The sequence below is a fragment of the Psammomys obesus genome, unplaced genomic scaffold, assembly GCF_907164565.1.
Source record: "Psammomys obesus unplaced genomic scaffold, mPsaObe1.curated_primary_1811, whole genome shotgun sequence".
NCBI lineage: Eukaryota > Metazoa > Chordata > Mammalia > Rodentia > Muridae > Psammomys > Psammomys obesus.
This window is the reverse complement of record NW_026596326.1, coordinates 428,382-448,894: the sequence shown is the minus strand read 5'-3', so window position 1 is coordinate 448,894 and position 20,513 is coordinate 428,382.

The window sequence follows — 20,513 nt, the reverse complement described above, 5'->3', positions numbered from 1 at the left end:
TGAGACTTCTTACGTGCTACATCCGCAACAGCATTTATTTGTTTTCTCGGTGATAGCTGTGGCCGATGTGGGTGAGATGGACTTTCAGTGTTGTTTTAGTCGGCGTCTGATAGACAAAGGAGGCTGTGGAGCACGTTTTCACGGGCCGCTCACACTTCGTCTTCCCAGAATTTGTTTATTTCATTAGTTTGCTTACCAATTGGCATTTTGTTGGTATTTAGGTTCTGAGTCCTCTCTGTTCAAAGGTGTCTTTTTCACTCACGTGCCTGTGTGAATTCGTGTGCACCATGTATTGAAGTGCACGCAGGGGCCGGAAGAGGCTGGAAACCAAACCCAGGTCATCCTCTGCAAGAGCAGTAAGAGCTCTTAATTGCTGGAGCATCTCTCCATTTCCCAGTTTCTGAGTTCCTTATATACTCTAGATACTAATCCTCTGTTAGATAGATAGCTAGAACGCTGTCCTACCCCCAGCCCCTCGCCTTCACTTGATTGCTTCCCTCTGTCATGCAAAAGCCTTTTAATTTCATGCAATCCAATTGTCAATTACTGGTTTTCTTTCCTAAACTGGAGAGTCCTTGCTCGTGCCCATGTCTGGAAATGTTTGCCGTGCTTTCTCCTAGCAGTTTAAGAGTTTCAGGTCTTATGCTACAGAAGTCTTTGATCCACTTGGAGCTGATTTTTGTACAGGATGTAACAGGGATCCAGTTTATTCTTCTACAGTAGATATGCTGTTTCCCCTGCACCAAAAGGTGTCTTTATTCCAGTGTACATTTTTGACATCTTTGTCAGAAACCACATGGCTTCAGGTGTGTGGGTTTACACTGGGCTCTTTTATTCCTTCCATTGATGTGTGTGTCTCTGTTGGTGCCAGGGCTATGCTGTTTTGTTATTATGGCTCTGCAGTATAACCTGAAATCAGGTGTGGGGATAACTCCAACACTGTTCTTTTTGCTCAGTGTTGCTTTGCCCATTGGGGGGTCTTTTGTGCTTCTGTATGAGTTTTAGGATGCGTTTTATGTTCCTGTGAGGAATGTCATTGGAATATCGGTGGGACCCGCACTGAATCTGCAGACTGTGTTTAGTAATGCAACCAGTTCCGCAGTATTGATTCCGTCTAGTGGGAGCCTGTCAATCCTCAGCCGTCTTTTTCGATTTCTTTCTGCAGTGTTTTGAAAGGTTCACTGAAGGGGTCTTCTAGTGCCTTGATCAGGGATATTCCAAGGTTGAACACTTCAAGACATACGAGTCATGCCTTTCTCATATGCAAACAATATTAGGTCCATCTTAATGGTCCCTAAGACTCAACTCAACATCAGTTCAAAAGTCCAGAATGTACCTAATAGAAGGGTGAGGAGGTGCCAGGAGCAACCCATAGAGAGGCAGATTCCCTTCAGCTGTGAGCCAGTTGTGAGCTAAGCTGTTAGCATTCCCTGGATCCATGCGTGAAGTCCATCCCCAATCAGCCTTTGGTACCCCATCCAGGCCAGCTTCCTTCCTGAAGCTCCAAACGGTAGCAGATGTCTCCCAGCCTGTTCTCCAGGAAGTGACGCCCCCAAAGCCTTTGGTCCAGTTAAAAAGCACTGGGGGAAAATGTTAAGAATGCTGATTGGTCTCCTGTAAGCCACACTCCTAATCCTGCCACAGGGGCTGGGGTTAATGTGTTTGTTCTTCACCCAGGGAGAGCTGGGCAGAAAAGGAAAGGGGTGGATAGACTGGCAGATTCAGGATTGTAGGTGAGCTGTCCCGCCTCACTCCTGAGCCCCTTCGTGCAGGCTTTTCAGTTGTGGCTGAGACCCTCCTCATGGGAAGGAAAAGACAAGAAAACTACTGACCCCGCAACTGTCATCCCAGACTCTTGATACCAATGCTAACATGTGGTGCCAATGGCCGTGTACCTGTGGTAGGCAATGTCCTGGGTCAGGGACTTTAAAATGACAACCCTGAACAGATATAACTCATCCATCTCCATAGACACGTCCATCTGTCCCAAGCTTCCATATAAAGAAATGAAGGACCCATCATTCTAAGAGACTAAGTTATCAACATGGCAAGACCGCCCAGCTCCAAGACCTGGCCTCTTGCCTCCAAAACATTGCCAGCTATAGACAAGACTGACCACAAAGGGTCTTCAAAAGGCATCACGGCCAAAGAAAAGGAATCAATGGTATGCATAAGAAAATGGAAAATAACTAAGTTTGGCAGAGGAAGTGGGCTGACAGTTTCTACAAGAAAACCTGAGAGAAAACAGGAAAGGAACCACAACAACTCTCAGTAAGTTAGAAGGAGAGAAGGCAACAGCATTAGCCACCAGAACAAACAGACCCATCAAAGAGGGTAACTAGGAGCACAGCAGTGCAGATCAGCAGGCTGGCACGCGGGCCTGGGGCTGGCATCCAGCCTGCAGCTTCTATCTTTCTGTCTCCTCTACCCAGCCCTGGCTGGCAGCTCTACCTCAGCCAAGCGCCAAAGGAAAGTTCAAGGCCAGCCAGGCTCCGTAGCATGGGAATTGGGCATGCAACCACAAGGGCTGATGTCTCAGGACAGTTGAGACAGGGAGAGGATGTGTTTCCTCAACAGCAAGGGGTTTCTGGTCCTCTTTGGAAGAGCCTGTGGCTTAGGGAGGATACGGTGCTTTCTGGAAGCTTCTCTGTAAAGTGTTCAGCTTGTGCACCTGTTTCCAGAGCTTTGTCAATTTCCAACTGTTCTCACTGTCCTGGGGAGGGGGCGCTGTCTTCCTGCAGATTCTTCTGGCCAGAGGATTAACTATCCTCCAGAGGAGCAGCAGAACTATGAGGGGTTAGGAGTTAGGTGGCAGAGACATCAGAAATCCATGATGGTTCTTTGACCAACCCTTTGACCAGGACATCTTTCTTAGCTTTTTCTAGGAGGGGGTCTATTTCTGGCCCAGGAGCCTGGGATCTGCTGAGCCTATTCCAGCCTGAGTGGAGGCTGAAGGCTCAGTGGTTTCTGAGCTGGGACTAGCTGGGCCCTGGTGTCTGAGAGCAGGATCTTCTCAGGAGCTTGCAGACAAGGGGATGTGCGTGTTGTTGCTGGGATACGGTTGAGCCCGGGGAAGCTCAGCCCAGCTGCTCACTGGCAATGGCATTGATTTTTACCAGAGGGTTGTGCTGTCTCTGCGGCTCTGAGGTGCCTGAGTTTGGGCAGGCCTGGGGACTGGAGCTGGGACTGGCTGTTAGGAGGCCTGAGGGCTCAGCTGTGAGCCGAGCACTGAAGGAGACTAGGGGAGCCTTGTGGGAACTGGGTCCTTGAAGGAGAGCCCATCTCTGGCCATCACTCTCTCATGCAGTACCTTCTCAGTGCCAGGCCTCAAGAGTGGCACAAGCAACCCCCTTGGTCCCAGAGCCCACCTTCTGGAGTAGCAGCTGAGAAGGCTGAGGCTCTAATGCCTCATAGCAGTGGTTCTCAATCTCCCTAACGCTGCGCCCCTTTAATATATTTTCCTCATGTTGTAGTGACCCCCACCCACAAAATTATTTTCATTGCTACTTCATCACTGTAATTTTGCTACAGTTATGAATCATAACGTAAATATCTGTTGTGCAGGATATCTAATACGTGACCCCTGTGAAAAAGTTGTTTGACCTCCCAAAGGGGTCATGACCCACAGGTTGAGAAACACTGCATTACAGCATAGTAGGGTGGCTTGAGGGAAAATGACTGATTATCAATTTCAGAAAAACCTTTAAGCTAGGAGTTTGAAGGTTCCAAGAAAGGAATGACAGTTGCTTAAGAGGGCAGAGAGGCCAACTACTCTGATTTGTTCATTACACATCATATGAACTATCCCACAGCACCCCAGAACTGCATATAATCATCATGTGTCCATTAGAAAAAGACAGAAAGCAAGGCATGGTAGGACATGCCTTTAATCCCAGCACTGGGTGGATGGAGGCTGAAAATGAGTTCAAGGTCAGCATGCCTATTTATCATGCTGTGGCTGCATGAGACCCTGTCTCAAAACAAACCAAAATGAAGCTGCCGCCACAGGGACAGAAGGTCAGCTGATGATTAAGGTTGGGTGACCTTACACAGTTGCCTTCATCTCTTTGAAGCTTGTTTTTTTCTTTTTTTTTTTTTATCCTCTGTAATGTGAGGATGATGAAAATTGGTCAGAGGGTTGTTGCAGGAAGGAAATGGAAGAAAGGATGGATCGTTTGCAGTAGCGCCTCATCCACAGTAAGCACACGAGAACTGAATTCTCCCCCTAAAAGGCATATATTGGGATCGTTAGGAGGTGATTGAGGGACAGCGGCATCATGTGGGTGGGTCCTAACATGACTGGTGTCCTTATGAGAAAGGATTAAGACACAAGCAGATGTAGGTTGACTCCAGGAAGAAACAGGGAGAAGGCAGTCATGAACACAACAGAAGGAAAGAGAGTGCCCAAGAGAAATCTACTTGGCCACACCATGGTACTTAGACTTCTGGCCTTTGGGACAGTGAAAGAATAACTTTGTTTTCTGAGTCTCCTATCTAAGAGTGTTTGTGCTGGCAACACCAGCATCCTAATACAACAGAGTGTTGTACAACATTCAGTTTGACCTCTGTGCTCAGCCTCAACAGTACATAGCATGCTTTGAGGGGAGCTTGTGACTCTCTCCAAATGACTGAATGCCAGAGGAAACCTCACCTGAGCCCTTTGGGCTGAGGGAGTGTGAGGCTTCCTGTGGCATGGCTGCAGAAAGATAGCTTTTCCCGCTCCATGCGGGTCCCTGCTACTCACCGTGTCGCATTGGAATTCCTATTCTTTGTCAGGTTTCACTATTACACACCACACTGGAGAGAGCAATCTCGAACAGGCCCCCTTGGGCACACAAGCAAGATTTTTCTCGCCAGGATAGATATGAAGAACTCCAGCCTCATGGGGTGTGTAGAGTGTTAATTTTCATTTTAATGGAATTTTCTTTGAGACTCATCTTTTTAATGACAACCTAAAAGTCAGAGGAGGGCCAGTGGGACCCCTGGTCTGGGTATCTGTGATGGAAGGTAGGTCCCACCATCCCCTCAGGCAGGGCGCTGCAGCAGGAAGAGATTACAAGGCCTTTCCTCATTCTTTCAGATAACCTTGGGAAAACCTGTACTATCTCCTTGGGGGAGATGATGGTGAGCCCTGAGCATGAGACAGAGGAGAGGGGACCAGGAGGTGGCAAGTGAGACAAAGAGGCTGATGCAGAGGCTAAAACCTGCAGCCAAGAACTGCAGCCAGAGGGGATGCTACATTTAGGCCTCTACCCATTCTCCCTTGTAGCTTGTAATATGTTTGATTATCGTCACTTTGCCTAAATGAGTTCAAGGCAGGGTTGGGAGCTGGGAACTGCCCAGGTGTGTGGGATATGCAGGTGGCAGGCTCTGGCTGTGGTAGGGCTGCAGCTTCATGCAGACCTGGCCTAGCGTCCTGTTCTGTTTTCTGGATGGCAGATCTAGGCTTTCATCCCCGAGCCATTGGGACTGTAGCCAAAGGCCTCCGAAACCCTCATCGTCCCCCGTCAGTTTCATTAGCCCCCACGTGACCAGCTTGTACCCTGCCCTGAACTTGGGTCTTTACACTGCTGTCTAACAGATAAGGTAACCTTCACATCTGCACTGCAAGAAAGCAGTAGCCTACAAGCACTATCTACTAGGGCAGGGCATGGAGGTCGAGGGCCTGTCCTGCTAAATTTCCTCTGGCTTTGAATTCCCCTAAGCTGCAGTAGGAGGCTTTGAGGCTGGAAGCTGGTCAGGAGGGAGATGCTAGAGCCACCCACACAGGTAGCAGACCCAGTGTCACCTGGGGGAAGGTGTGTGCTGGGGAGCAAAAGCCACTGGGGTGGAACATGGGGATTCAGTACCGTAAAGGAGTCTGCCAGGAGTTGGGGAGGAGGAACCTGGGAAGCTGGGTCTGTTGGGAAGATCTGACAGGTGCAGGCTCCTCTCCTTACTAGGCTTGAGGGGAAGTGGTACATGTCTTAGGTGAAGAGATGGGCTACCTGCTCCCTTCACCTTTGAGAGACAGGAGAGAAGACCAGGGCATAATTTTCTGCTTGGATTTCACTGCATAATAAACTACCCTGTGCCACCCCTTTGCTGAGGTCTTAGGAGCCACTGTGACCCATGAGGGCAGTGGGCATGGGAGCTCCAGCCTGAGGCCTCCTCTGGATACCAGCTCTGTGTGTCAGGGTGTGGCCTGGATACTTTTATCCTGGCTTTCTAGAGAAGCTGCTGGTGCACTCCCTGGGGGTCAGGGTGTTCTCAGAACCAGGACACAACTGTCACAGACCAGGGTTGCTAAAGTAACAATACATTGTCTCCCAATCCTGGAAACCTGAGGCCCAAGATCAAGGAGTTTGCAGGCTGCTTTCTCCTAAAGCCTCTCTGTGGGGCTTTCGGGAGCTGTCTTCTCCCTGTGTGGTTGTGTGGTGCTCTCTGTGAGGTTCCTGTGCCATCCCCTCTTTTTAAAAGGTTTAAAAGTCCACTGAGAAGACTATAATTATTTCCTTAAGACTCCCAAACACCTCAAAATAAACACTACATCCGAAGTAGTGGGCCTCAGGGCTTAGAAGACACATTAATTTTTTTTTTTTGGGGGGGGTATGTATAATGATCCAACTTGGGCCGCAGAAAGTCTACATGGGCAGGTATTGGCCTTTTAAAGGAATATTTGAAAATGGTGTAGGAGGTGCCTCTGTCCTCCTAGGGCTGCAACAGGAAACACGCGGCCTACCTTTTGGGTGTGCTGAGGTAGTGGATACCTCAGTTACTATATTCATTTTGATGCAGCTATGTTCATTTTGAGGTATTTGGGACTCATGAGGAAATAATGATTACTCATCTCAGTGGACTTTAAACCAAAAGGTCCATGGAATCGAGCCCTGGGCTCTAGGTGTGGGAGGCTGAGAATGTGCCGGCAAATGGTGGAGCGCAGCGATGGGTGATGAAATGTCCCCTCTAACCCGGAGCAGAGACAAAGGGAGGGCTGAAGAGGAAGGATGGCAAGGATGACAGAACTGTTCTGTCTTCAAGACCATGCCAAGTCCCAGTGACTCAGGTGTGCATATGCCTCTCCCTCCACCTACGTGGTCCTCTTCCTGGCTTCAGGGCGGGTGGGGGATCTCAGAGCAGGGTGGGGCCTAGCAGAGGCACAGGAAGGAGTCCTCCTCGTCAGCCTAGGGGCACACAGAGTCTTGCAGCCCTGCCAGTGAGGGCTGCAAGAGGAAGTGAAGGGGACTGCACACATCGTGGCCTCCAGTTAGAGCCAGGGCTTGCACCCGCTGACCTGCTCTGATGCTCTACAGACTAGGGGGCGGCCTGGGTTGGGCAGAGAGCTCTGAGGTAGGGTTGGCAACTCCTGACGGCCTCTTGAAGATCCGGGGAGGTTTTCAGCAGAGGTGAGCCATGGTTTTGGAGGACCAAGATGAACTCTTTCTTGCTGGTAGAAAGGGTGGCCTGAGAGGGACAGCAGGTGAGGAAGACAAAAGCTGCTCCTACAAATGACCAAGAGGCAGAGCCTGGACGTCACATGAGTTCTAGTCCTTCAATTCCGGAGGATGATGTTGGCAGTGCCATCCCTTCCAACCCTCTGTCATCAGCGCACACCATGGACCACAGCTCTATTGGAGTCACCCTGTCTCTGTTGGCATCTGGGTCCACAGCTCTCCAGCCAGTACTCTGACGGCCTGAGAGCCCCAGCTTGGGGACGTGGACAGGGAGAGAGGCCCTAAAATCTACAGGCAATTTGGCCCAGTGGGGGAGCCATTAACCTTTTTACTAATGATCCGAATGGCCAAGGATGAGGACATCTCCATTAGAGTCTGAACTAGCACAAGAGGCCATTTAGAACATCTCATTAGAAGGGAAATGTCAGAGGCTGGCAAGGCTGGCAGGGAGAATGGTCGGGGAGGGGTTGTGAATCTGAAAGTGCTCCTTTCTAGGAGAACCCAGATGCCAGCCTGGAGGACTTTGGGAGGGTGGCGCCAACCTGGCCTGGCCAACCTGCCCAGGCTGTTGGTCATGCCCATCTGTTTTCTCAGATCTGCCTTCAGCAACAGGTGGTCTCTCTGTCTGTCTTCTGTTGCTATAACTGAGTGCCCTGGACTGGAACATTTATAAAGGACAAAGGTGGGATTCGGGGACACGAGTCAGTGGCCGAGAGCACTTGCTGTACAACCACAAGGATCTGAGTTTGGATCTCAGCACACGTGTAAAAAGCCAAGCCTGGCCACAGGTCATGCTTGTTACTGTGTGCTGGGGCGGGAGCTAGGGGAACGAGAGGATTTGCGGGGCTTGATGGCCACCAGCCATCAAGTGAAAGGTGGAGAGTGAAAGGAAATGATGCCAGGTATCCTCCTCGGGCCCCTACATGCCTGTATGCGCACACATACCAGCACATACTTATGTATGCATACCACACATGCACATACCATACTCATACACATTTATATTCTCTCTGTGTGTCTCTCTGTCTCGTTCCCCACCCCCATCACGACACAAGTATGTTCTTTAGCATGTGAACTTGTATGTGGCTTAGGAAGTTCGTGGGTACGAAGCTGGCACTTGATGAAGACCCCCTCACTAAAAAAACACAACAGAGACTTCAACAAGCATGCCAACTTGGGTCTCTTTCTCTTCCTGATAAAGAGCACTGGCTACCATACCATTAGGCTTGCATTTCCTGTATGTGATATTTGGGCGCGCACAGTCAAACCACAGCAAGGCTCATGTCTCTTTATATCTCAGAAGCCCTGTCTTTTCAGTCACTTCAGCTGTCCAGGCTAGGCTCTGTAACTCTGCTCTAACGGTGGCCCGTGGCTAGCTGGACCTTTCCCAGGTTAGGGTGTCTATGGGGGGTCTGGGTCTGTACTTCACAGACTCCTGGCTTTATGAGGGCTAATGTTATGCTTTAGGTTTTAATTGTCATGCTTAAGAGATCTACAGAGGAAAAATGATCTAACCCCTAACTACCTAAGCCCCTCTTGCTCGAGGAGAGAGAACTTCCTGGGATGCTGGGGGCTGCTGTTGTTCATGGAAGACAATAAGCCGTGTGTTTTCACTTCTGTATATGAGTTGGTTGCTGCACCTTCACAGGCTGTGCTCCATCTCATGTAAGCAGGAGGTGTGCAGGCAGGAAGTATGTTGGGATGTATGCTCCCCGCCCCCCCTCCCCCCCGTAGGACAAAAGTGGGAAGTATGTAGCCTTGTGGGGTTTGCCCTGGCTAACGCAATTTAGTGCCATACTCTGGGAAGTCCGGATCTGGACCTGGCCAGTGTCTGTCATCCAGGCCAGCATTTAATAAAGCTTGCTTCAAACTTTGCTAAAAAAACATTGTGGTAGCATTCTTATTTTTGCCGGGTGATGTTAACAGCCTCTTCTTTGTGTTCCTTGGAGCCCGTGCTCCTAGCTATAAGTGAGGAGCCTGCAGCAGCCAGCTAATAGACTCTGAAGAGGTCACCCTCTGGGCCAGGACCCCAGTGGAAGGACCCCTGCTTTGTGTCCCACTCACCCTCTCACCTGCTCCTTTAGGACACCCGCACCTCAGACTTCCAGTTGGGCAGTCGCAGCCCTATAGTGCTCTATGGCTCCGTTAAGACTCCCATACATGAGCCACCCTGTAACTCTGATATCCTCACAGTCCTAAAGGAAAAAAAAAAAGGACCTTGTGTTTGGAGTGAATGGTAGCCAAGGGAAGGGGAGAAGGTAAGATGATTCTGGGAGTCCTGGCCTAGGCACCTGGGACAGAGAGGGACATTCCACCTTAAAACTGATCAACTGTAAGAACAAACTTCAAAAATGTAAGAACAAGCCTCAAAACTACCAGAAGGGAACAGAGAAGCAGTTAAAGGCGCTGAAGACTGATATGTTTAGGGGGACTCATGGACAATGAAAATGGAAATAACAAAATGAGATTCTATTAAAGTGGAGATGGGGTCACAGAAGGGTCTAGGAGGATGGAGGGGGAGGGAGGCAGGGCTTTACCCTCAGCCTGGAGGCTCAGCTTGATCTGAGCCTCACTCTGCACATTCTGCTACCCACCCACACCCCCACACAGCCTTCCTGCTGCTGGGGAACCTGCTCTCGGGCCTCTTGCAGGCCATGTTGACTTTAAAACCACGTTCTGGGTTGATACACTTCAGTTAACAAGAACAGTTAGCCAGAAGCAGAACTACAGAAGCCAAAAGGCAAGATTAGCACATTTTGAGACTTTGATGGATTAGGCCTTTGTTTTAGTTTTGGCAGCTGCTGCTGTCTATGTGGTGAGTTTTACAGCCTAACTGGTACTTCCATCATGGAGTCAATTGTGCTAAGGTCTGGGGCCTGTTACAGTACCTACTTCTCCTCTCTCTTTTCTACCTCTTGTGATGTAGCCAAACAGCTAGGATGTCACCAGACACCAGTGTGCCCTGCTCCTGCCCCAGCCCAGGAGAAAACCTTTAATGAGGAAGGATGCCATGATTGAACTGGGATTCCTGTTAAAGGGGACTGATGCTCAGCCCCTGCCCTGGGTGCTCAGAGAAGCCTGTGAGTTGGAAACCAGTCGTGTTGCACCATGCCCAGCGGCTTCCAAAGTCCTGGTTTTCAGGCCACCCAGACTATAGAATTTTGTTATGGCAGTTGGAGCAGATTAGCAGTGCCATTAAGCTCACCGGTCCAAGGCTATAAGAGCAAACTTGTCATTTAACAGCACACCCCACCATCCCTTGCCTATGAGCTATGGAGTTTGGGTGGCACAAGGAAGAAGTCACCACCAAAACCTGCTCCTCAGTAAACTGGGCTGCAAGATGGGTACAGAGGTGGCACTTGGCTCCATCTGGGTCCAGCAGGTACCTAGGGCTCTAAGCTCTCAAGGGAAGTAATCTATTTTCTCTCAGAGCCTCAGGATGTGAGAGCAGGAGGCTGGTGCTGCAGCCCTCTTGGTACCAGGAGAACACTTTTTATTTGTGAATGAGTAGCCCACAGGGAGGAAAGTAGAGAATTAGAGGGATGAAACCTGGATCCTGAGGATAGCATTCCAGATGCCCAGGGCGAACTATTCCTGGATTTTTAATTTTGTGAGAGAGGTTGGCTTCCCCCAAGAGTCAGTTTTTGTCATTCCAGTGATTGAAATACTAGTGACTCCTGGAATGTTGGGGGGGGGCTCCCCACTTTTCCAAGATGTAGACTCACAGCCTTCCATTGATGGAGCGGTAGCTTCCTGGCTGTCCCAGGCAGATTGCCACCTTGCAGCCCTCAGAGCTCAAGCACAGGCTTGCAGGCACAGATTCCACCAGCCTTGGGCAGCTCTACCTGAGAGAGCCTGTCCCCCAGGAAGGCAAGCTGAGTACGGAGTCTCTATGGCCCAACTTTAATTTAGCTGACAATTTTAAAAGTCAGAACCAGTGTCTAGGGCCTTTACGACGTCTGTCTTCCCCGTTTAATTTCACGGGGATCCTTTTACGGATTTCAAGAAAAATGTTCCTTTTTAAAGAGCTTGGTTTCATCAAAGTGGGGGCTTTCCTGTCAGAGGGACAGCACAGCTGATAAAAGGCGTTTTCATTAGGGAAAAGCAGTGGCTGGCTGGACCTCAGTTGCGGGCTTAGAGAAGGCAACTATGAACTCCTGCCCTTGGGCAAGCCCTCCTCTTCTCCCTGAGGCCAGATACCTCAAATATGACTGACATTAATTTTCTTCTCCCACCTCAGCCTCTCACTGGATTTGCGGGCTGGTTCTTAGTAGGTAGGAGCCAGTCCAATGTGGGGAACTTGGCTCTCTATGTTCTGGAGTGGCCTTGGCCACCTCCCATGCCTTTGCTGGGGAAGGTTGGGCTGCCAACATAGGTAAAGACCTCATCGAGAGGGAAGCATCTTTGAAGATGCAATTCTGTGGAAGATTTTGGAGGAGGAGGTTGTCCGTGTCATCTAGGTGAAGTCTGAGTGCAATTGCAAGGGTCTTTATGAGAGAGAGAGAGACACGAGATTTAACGCGTACACAAGAGCCGTTAGAGGGATGAGGCTGGAAGCCAAGGAATTTTAGCACAGAGCCAGGGGTGGCGTGGCATGCCTGTAATCCCAGCGCTGTGGAGGTAGAGGCAGGAGGATCGGGAATTCAAGGTCTGCTGCAACTAGGTGACAAGTTAGAGATGCTGTTTAATACAAAAACCAAACCAAACCAAAGAAATGCATGCTCATGTTGGGCTTGTCTGTGTGGCTTGCCAGGCCAGTAGTAGAATTGTGGACTGAAAATAGGAAGGTTTCCAGTTTGAGTCCAGCAACAAGAAGGCCTGTGCTTTATGCCCACCCTTCTAGAGACTTCTGAGTTGCTTGCTCCACAACATGAACCTCCCCTGGGGGCTGCTGCCCCAGCAGCCTGTGTGGTAAAATGCATATATTCCACAGAAGTGGAACTCTGATGCCAAGCCTGCATTCCGGTTGAGTGAGGAAGCGAGGGCCTGGTTTTATTCTGGGTGGTTTATTCTGCAGTGTTGATGTGGGCACTGTTGTTGACAGCGGAACCTGGAACACAAGCCTACAATCTGTGGCGCTGTCTTTAGAGCCAGGAGCTGTTGCAGGCGGCTAGTCAAAGGGTGGCCTGTGTTACACGCATGAAAAACGGTTGCTGAAGCCTTGGCCCCCAGTGACTTCTATCAAACGAGCTCGGCCTTGGCTGGGTGAACCCATAGACAGCGAGAACAACCTCGTGCTGCCTACATGGGAGGTGGAGCTCAGAGGAGGAGTCAGCCTGGGAACCATCAGCCACTTTTCAGAAGAACAGAGAAGAAGGGCCGAGGAGATGGCCCGGAGGGGAAAGTGTTTGATGCCCAAGGATGAGGACCTGAGCTCAATACCCAACCACCCACATAAAAGCCATTGGTGGTAGCACATGTCCGTAATCCCAGTGCTGGGGAGGCAGAGACTGGGGGGAGCCTGGGGCTTGCCAGCCAGGTAGCCTAGGCTTATTGGAGAGCTCCAGGCTTGGTGAGAGAACCTGCCTCAATAAGGTAGAGTTGACTGAGGAGAGCAACCGACATTGACCTCTACCCTTTGCCCCTACACAAGTACACATGTACGCTCATGAGCTCCTATGTACCCGTGGACACGTTCACACGCTTAATGTACACAAAACACTTTCAAAAATGATCGAGAGGAAACAGAGATTGGAAATGCAGAGACTAGCTGGGTTGGAAAACTGTCTTAAAATATTCTCATGTGTACATAGATACAGCTTCGGAGAAAAGTCAAACCAAATATAAACCTCACACTCAGTAGGAAGAATTACGTGGAGATGAAAGCGTAGCCTGGTCACTGTTGCTGAGCTAGAGAAAGGCTTTTCTAGAAACACACTGACAATGTGGCTTTTGGCACACGAGAGCAAATACATAGGAAGCCCACGGTTCGTGAGAGAACTGTATTGACAAAAGCCCTGACCCCCGAAACAAGATAAACCCAACCCAATCCAACCAACCAACCAACCAACCAACCAAGCAAATAAGCAAACACCAGACTGAGCTAAAGAGTGAGACAGGGTCTGGAGAGATGTGTCGGGGTCAAAAGCACTTGTTGCTCCTGCAGAGGACCGGAGGCCAGTTCCAGGACATGCTGCTCTTCAACTGTGGCTCCAGTTTCAGTCCAGACTGCCCTCTTCTGCACGCCACAGGTACTGCACACACACGGTGCACATACATGCATGCAGACGAGCGCCGCCACACATGATAGGCAAGTCTTTCTTTCATTTTTTTTAAAGAAGGAATAAGATGTGCGGGGACCGCTGGCTTTTCAAGGTGGGACAAAGGCTGAGGTCTGGGTCACCTTACAGCCTCTGTGATGAAATACCTGACAGAAACAGGGAGGGAAGAGTCGTCTTGGCTCGGGTCTCAGGGGGCTTAGCCCATTGCAGTGGGAGGGTGCAGGATTGGGTGGATTCTTCAAAGGCCACAGCTAGCGACTGACTTCTGTCAGCTCAGCTCAGCTCCCTAAAGGTTCCAGTCTGCCCCGAGCCAGCACTACCTGCCTGGAAACAATAATTCAAAACACCAGCCTGTGGAGGACAGGGCACATTTGAAGCATGGCGGCTGGTGATGCCTGAAGCTGCCACAAGGGGTGTATATTTGGGGAGGGAGGGAGGGTCTTTCTCAGAAGCGACCTAGAGAAAGAGGGGCAAAGAAGTAGCTTCTAGAGCAGTGGTTCTCAACTTGTGGGTCGTGACCCCCTTCGGGGGGGGGGGAGGGGTCGAACGACCCTTTCACAGGGCTTGCACGCCAGATATCCTGCACAGTAGCAACATTACAGTTCTGAAGCGGCTATGAAAAGGATTTCATGGTTGGGGCTCACCACAACACGAGGGAGGGTCTCAGCGTCAGGACAGTTCAGAACCACCGGTCTCGGGCTTAAGGCTAGGATTTGCTGACAAGGATGCTTTGGGGATGGAAACAGTGAACATGGAACCTGTCATAGCTCTCCTCTCAGCCAGGCTGGAGGAACTGAAAATAAAGACTAGGGTGGCCTCGGATCCTTCCCAATTTGGGTCGGAGTGTTGACTGTGTGTATTCTCTTTTTAACGGCTCTGAGGGAAAACCCGACAGTAGCAACTTCAAGGAATTAAGTGCTAATTTGGGCTCACAGTTCAGCAGCATAGTCCACCACAGCGGGGTGGGGGGGAGGGGAAGCTTGGACATGAGGCAGCTGGTCACGGTGCATCTACAGTCAGGAAGCAAAGAGAGATGACGGCTGGTGCTCAGCTCCAGTTCTTCTTCTGGACCGTAGTCCACGGAATACTGCCACCCACACTCAGGGTGGGGCTTCCTTGCTCTGTTAAATCTTTCTGGAAACATCCTCACAGACATACTCAAGTGCGTGCCTTCCCCGGTGAGGGAACGATGTGCCAGCCTCCCACCTCGTGGCTGGCTGTTCTGGGGCAGGGTACCACATAATAATCACAGGCTCAGTGGTTTAACCATGGGACTTTGACTTTCTCATGGTGACACGTGTCTGTAATCCCAGCTCACGGGAGTTGGAAGCAGGGGTGTGTGCGTGTGTGGAGTTTAACTCCAGCCTTGGCTGTAAGATGAGCTTGAGGCCAGCCTTGGCTATATGAGACTTTATCTGGGAGAAACAAAGAAAGCAAAACCATAAAACAAAAAGGCAAAGAGGGAGGGAGGGGGAAAGAAAAAGAAGAGAAAGAGGAAGGGAAGAAGGTAGGGGAGGAAAGAAGGGAGTTGAGAGAGAGGGAGAGGAGAGAATGAATCTTCCTTTTACAAGACCACTGAATCTATTGAATTGCACCCTACCCTTGGTCTCATCTCAACGAATTCCCCCCCACCCCCAAAATGCAGAACTCTTCATACACGCACAGGCTCTTTCAGCCCGAAGCTCCAGAATCCTGGTGTCCCTGTTCGTGGATGCAGCACTTCCTCCTATCTCCATCCCGGCCATCCCATGGTCTGTCCTCTGTGTGTCTGTGTCTCCATCTCTCCTCAAAAGATGCTGGCCAGTCACACTGGATGAGGGGTCTCCCTACCCAAGCGTGACCTCGTTAAACTTAAATCTACCAAGATCTATTTCCGAATGAAGTCCCTTTCTGATTTTCCGAGTGGGTGTGTATTTTGAGGGTTACTATTCCACCCAGGACACACTCCTGTGTCCACATTCACTGCCACATGACCTTACAGCATCTTCCTGTAGGATGGAAAATCTCTTCCATAAGGGCTGAGCGGCCTGTCTCACCTTGGCCAGTGGAACACAGGCAGGAGGGATGACCGTTTATCTCCCTGGGCTTTACGAAGCATCATGGGTTCCCCCCATCTTTCTAGGAGTGTCTCCCCCAACCTCTGTTGCGAGTGTGTCCCCCACAGTACACACACGGAAGCTCAAGTGTTGGTCCTCACCTTCCACCTTGTTTGAGACAGGGTCTCTCGTTCACCGTTGCGCACACCAGGCTAACTGGCCAGCAAGCGAGCCTCCTAGATTCTGTTGTCTCCGCCTCCTGTCTCTCATTAGGTGTGCAGGGATTGCTGATGTGCCCCGCTGCCTCCAGCATTATGTGGGTTCTAGGACTCTGCTCTGGGGTTCCTTCACTTGAGTGACAAATGCCTTACCCACTGAGCCGTCTTTTAGACCAGTTGGAAGCTGCTGACCTCTTCCAAGGGTTCCATGCAAGCTGATAAGCAGCAGAGTTGACTAGCTGCCCCTGCCATGCAGCCTGCAGAGGCAGGAGCCCAAGAACAACGCTTGTCCTAACCATGATGTTCTAGGGGGGCATTGTGGGTCTCGTGGCAATAGTTAGCTGTTCCAGTTTGGACAGGGTAGGCAGAGGGACAGGCTGGCCTCGCTTCAGCCCTCTTGACCGCAGCTTGCCACACTGGATTAGAAAGCCTGTGTTCCCAGCACATGATCCCTTTAAACCAAAGGGAGCCAAGACTCCAGAGCTCTGGTGTTGGCATGTATGCGTCTAGTCTATGTTGAAAAGCTGAGAGAGAGAGTCTTGCTCTAACCCAGTAAGACAAGTAAGGTGCTGCTTGCAAGCCTCTAGCTTGTGGTTTGACAAGTGGGGCTCTCAGGCCTGGTGGGCCCCTCAACTCAGCAAGTGCCATCTCGGAAGACTCTGCTGCTAGACGAAGGCCTGATGGTGCACACAGCCCTGCCATGTCAATCCTCAACAGGAGGAAGTGTCTGGACCTTGTAGATCTTCCCATGGGTCGCTTGTCACCTTGGTTTTTCTCTACTGCAGAGTGGGACACCTTGGGTTATATTGCTAAGAAGTAGCTGGCATTCAGATGTCTCTCTTCTAGAAGTGTCAGTCAAAAGACTGTAAGATAAAAAGAAATACATTTGTGTTGCTCTAATATGGTTCCTAACAGAAAAAAAAAAAAAAGGTTCATTTAGCCCATGGTTCTGGAGACTGGAGAATTCCAATGCCACGGCAGATATAGGAGGAGCAGAAGTTTGAGATTATTCTTGACTACATTTTGAGTTCAAGGCCAGCATGGGTTATATGAGACCTTATCTCGAAGAGGGACAATAAGGAGTTTTAAGGATTGCTAAAAAAAAAAAAAAAAAAAAAAAAGAAGAAGAAGAAAGAGAGAAAGAAAGAAAGAAAAACCAAAAAGAAAGTATGTGTATAAAAGAAGAAAATCTAACATTACCAAGTCTGAAATTGACTCTGCCGGACCGATGCATCATGTAAGGTTTAACTGAGTCCAAGCTCGCTCTGTCTCCCAGACGTCTCGAAGGTGACATTCTAAATGTTTACACTTGTTTCATCTGCCTTTTCACTGAGTCTCATTCCCCGCCTCCTCCCTCCACTTCACACTTGTCCTCACATTGCTCACATATGCTCATCTTTATATTTACATATATATATCATTTTTATATATGGCTCATGAAGCCTGCCAGACGAAGAAATGAAATAGTCCCGAAAACAGCTGGAAAATTATGCAACCGTGAGGAGCCTGGGCCCGTGTACATTCTGTACCGCAGGGTTGCACAACATACTGAGTTTGTTATAAGTGAGGCTGCGAGCTTTTTTTTTTTTCTTTTCTCGAGGACAACAGCTTGCTTGCCGGGGTAGGCCTCCTGCAGAAGGCGTTTTCTCCAGGAACCTTAACTTCCCCTGCTGGAGGAGAAAGGAAGAGTAGCAGTTGGTGGAAACCAGCTGACAGGAGGGAGGTCAATACCAGGGGCCAGTGGGAGTCAGGTCCGAGGCTTAGCAAATCTGAGACCTGGGGTCCATGAGGCCTGGGCTGCATGAGACCCTCTTGAAGGGGGAAAAAGATTAAATTTTAAGGTTTGCCAAGAACAGAAAAATAAACCTTGTGTAAAAGAGTAGGATCAAACTCTAAGGGGGTAAGCTGTCTTGACCAAAGCTTGGGCCTAGAAAGGTGAAGGTTGGGAATATAGTCAGGCTAAACTGTGGGTCCAGGAGACTAAAGAATGGAGTCACATCAGAAGGCTGATATTGGAGGGCTGAGTCTAGACTGAAGTCTAGAGTTCTGTTCTTACAGTCTGGGCTTCAGTGGGCCTAACTTCTGAGGTCCAGGAGGCCAAGCTATGAGGTCATGCAAGACCAAAACTCAGGGGTCTGGTTTAGACATAGGCTGAAGGCTGAGGTACAGTGAAGTCAAGATCTAGGGCCAAGGTCACCATCAAGGTCAGAGGTTCAGCCAGGCCCAAGATGAGAACCCCAGTAAGCTGAGATCCACACCACAGTGAGTACGAGCTGTTGTTCTGAGCCCAAGGCCCTGGTTCCGCCGGAGTTCCAGGACTATCAGTTCCTGTGAATACAAGGAGGAAGAGTGAGAGCTGGCCTGTAGGAAGGCCACCTGCACAAGGCTCTGAAGGAGCCCCTCACCTCTGCTCTTTACGGAGCTCAGGGTCCTCCTGTGGCCAGTAATGGCTTGTTTGAGGACACCCAGGTTCTGCAGTCCTCACATGAAACTACCGTTCTGCCCTGAAGGAGGACTCAGGTGAGCAGGGCCGTGGCTGTTGGAGCAAGCTGGGTCATTCCTGGAGTTACCTGGCCCCGGGACTTCTCCCTCCGTCAACTGCACATTCCATCTCCTAGGGGTCCAGCCACTAGAGGAAAGCAATGAGATTCGTTAACCAGGCTTAAACTCTTCACTGCTGGGGCTCAGGTGGCTCATCCAGTGAAGTGCCTTGTCACACAAGCTTGAGGACCTGGGTTCAATTCCCAGCACCAACAAAAGACGCCGCCTGTGGTGGCAATCTCCTATGATCTCAGGGCTGATGGAGGCAGAGGCAGGGGAATTCTGCAAACTCAGCAAGCTCTCCGTTTAGTGAGAGACCCTCTCAAAAACTGGGGTGCAGAGAGATTGGGGAGACACCTGCAGTCGACCTGTGATGGCCACACATGTATGCACACACACACACACACACACACGCACGCACACACACGCACACACACACACACACACACACACACACAAAGACAGTATTTCGGCTATAGTCAGAGGTCATATGGAATAAGGGCTGTGGCGCGGGCTGAGGGGAGCCCTCCCTCAGAGGGTCTGCAGAGCAGGCTGGGAGTTGCAGGAGGACATAGGAAAGGAAGCAAGCAGTGGAGAAATAACTGCTGACTCAGGGCTTTACGCTTGGGATGGGAGCCGGGGCTTTACAGGGCTAGAAAAAGATGTGATCCTAAGTTGCTCCACAGAACAGGCCAACAGACCTACTCTCAATGCCTACAGGCCCCATCCACGGCTGTCAGACACAGGGCAGGTGAGGACACAGCAGAGCTGGGCTGGCCGCTGTCTGAAGCAGGAGACAGGTTGCAGCACGGACCCTGCCGAGGGTTGCTAAGGAGTCTGGAGGCTCAGATGAGAACTGGAGGCTGCCCTGCTGCCTGGCCCTTCAGCAAGGAGTGGGAAATCGCCATGGGGGAACAGCGGCTGCCTGAAAGTCATTCGATTTCTTCTTTCTCATTTTCAGAAACACAATTAGGGAGGCCAGAGCTCCACGCGGGCTCTGCAATGCATGGCTGCCTGGCTGGAGTCATGGGCGTTCTCGGGCTGCAGGCTGGCCTGCATCTGGAGATGTGCTTGTGTGCGCATTGTCACACAGATGCGGGGTGGTCTGTGTGCACCTGGGCAAATGCGTATTCGCTCCAAAGCCTTACTTCCCCGGCAACCCGGCAGGCTGCCTGTCAGGGTCTTCTAAACGTCTTTCTGTTTTTCATTCACATCCCCCCATTCTTCCTGACACACCTTGAAATGGCAGTTGTTCTGAGGAACCCCAAATCTCCTGTTCCACCCCGTTTCTCTTCTTCCCAGAAGCTCCGGCTTCTGTGTTCAAGTTTGGGAGACTGTGGAGGCAGTTCCTTTCCTAGCGACTGTCAAACTCTAGCCGGGAATGTTATCTCCTTGGAGGCATTTTAGAAAGTTCTGGCAATCTGATTCTACAGTGAAGGCCTTCATGTGGCAGAGTCCAAGTGCCAAAGGCTGGGCTCATGCAGAGGCTACAGCAGGAGTCAGGCTCCAGCCCCTGCCCACTCCCTGGTGGGAGACAGAAGTGGGCTGAGGTGGCCAGTAGCAGAGCCAGCCTTTCCCTCTGCTTCACGTCCTCCCCCTCTTCCTCCCTCCTCTCTCCCCCTCAGGCAGAGTCACACGTTTTCATGAAAAATCTTCTGCTTTTCAAAAACCCCAAGCACATGATTCAAGATTAAAAAAAATAATAATAATAACACCAAAGCCCCAGTGGGCCCCCAGTGGGGAGCCCCCATTCAATGGTTAACATCACTGCATTTTAAGCAGGCTCACCAGAAGGAGGCTTCAGTTCTCTGAGAGAACTGGCGACATTCTGCTGTGGTGAACACTAGAGATTGATGGAGTCTGTACTCTTGAGGAACACCATGCCAGGGCTCCGTCTCTTTCATCTCCTTCATCCTTGAGGAATGTCATGAGGTTGATCCAGGGTGGGGCTGGGAAGAACTTTCCGCCAAGGGTGTTGTTGATTGGCAGGCAGAGCTGACTTCCGGTGCTCTGTGGACTGCACCTATTCTGGCTGGAAGAAGAAACTGGAGGCCAGCCTGACAG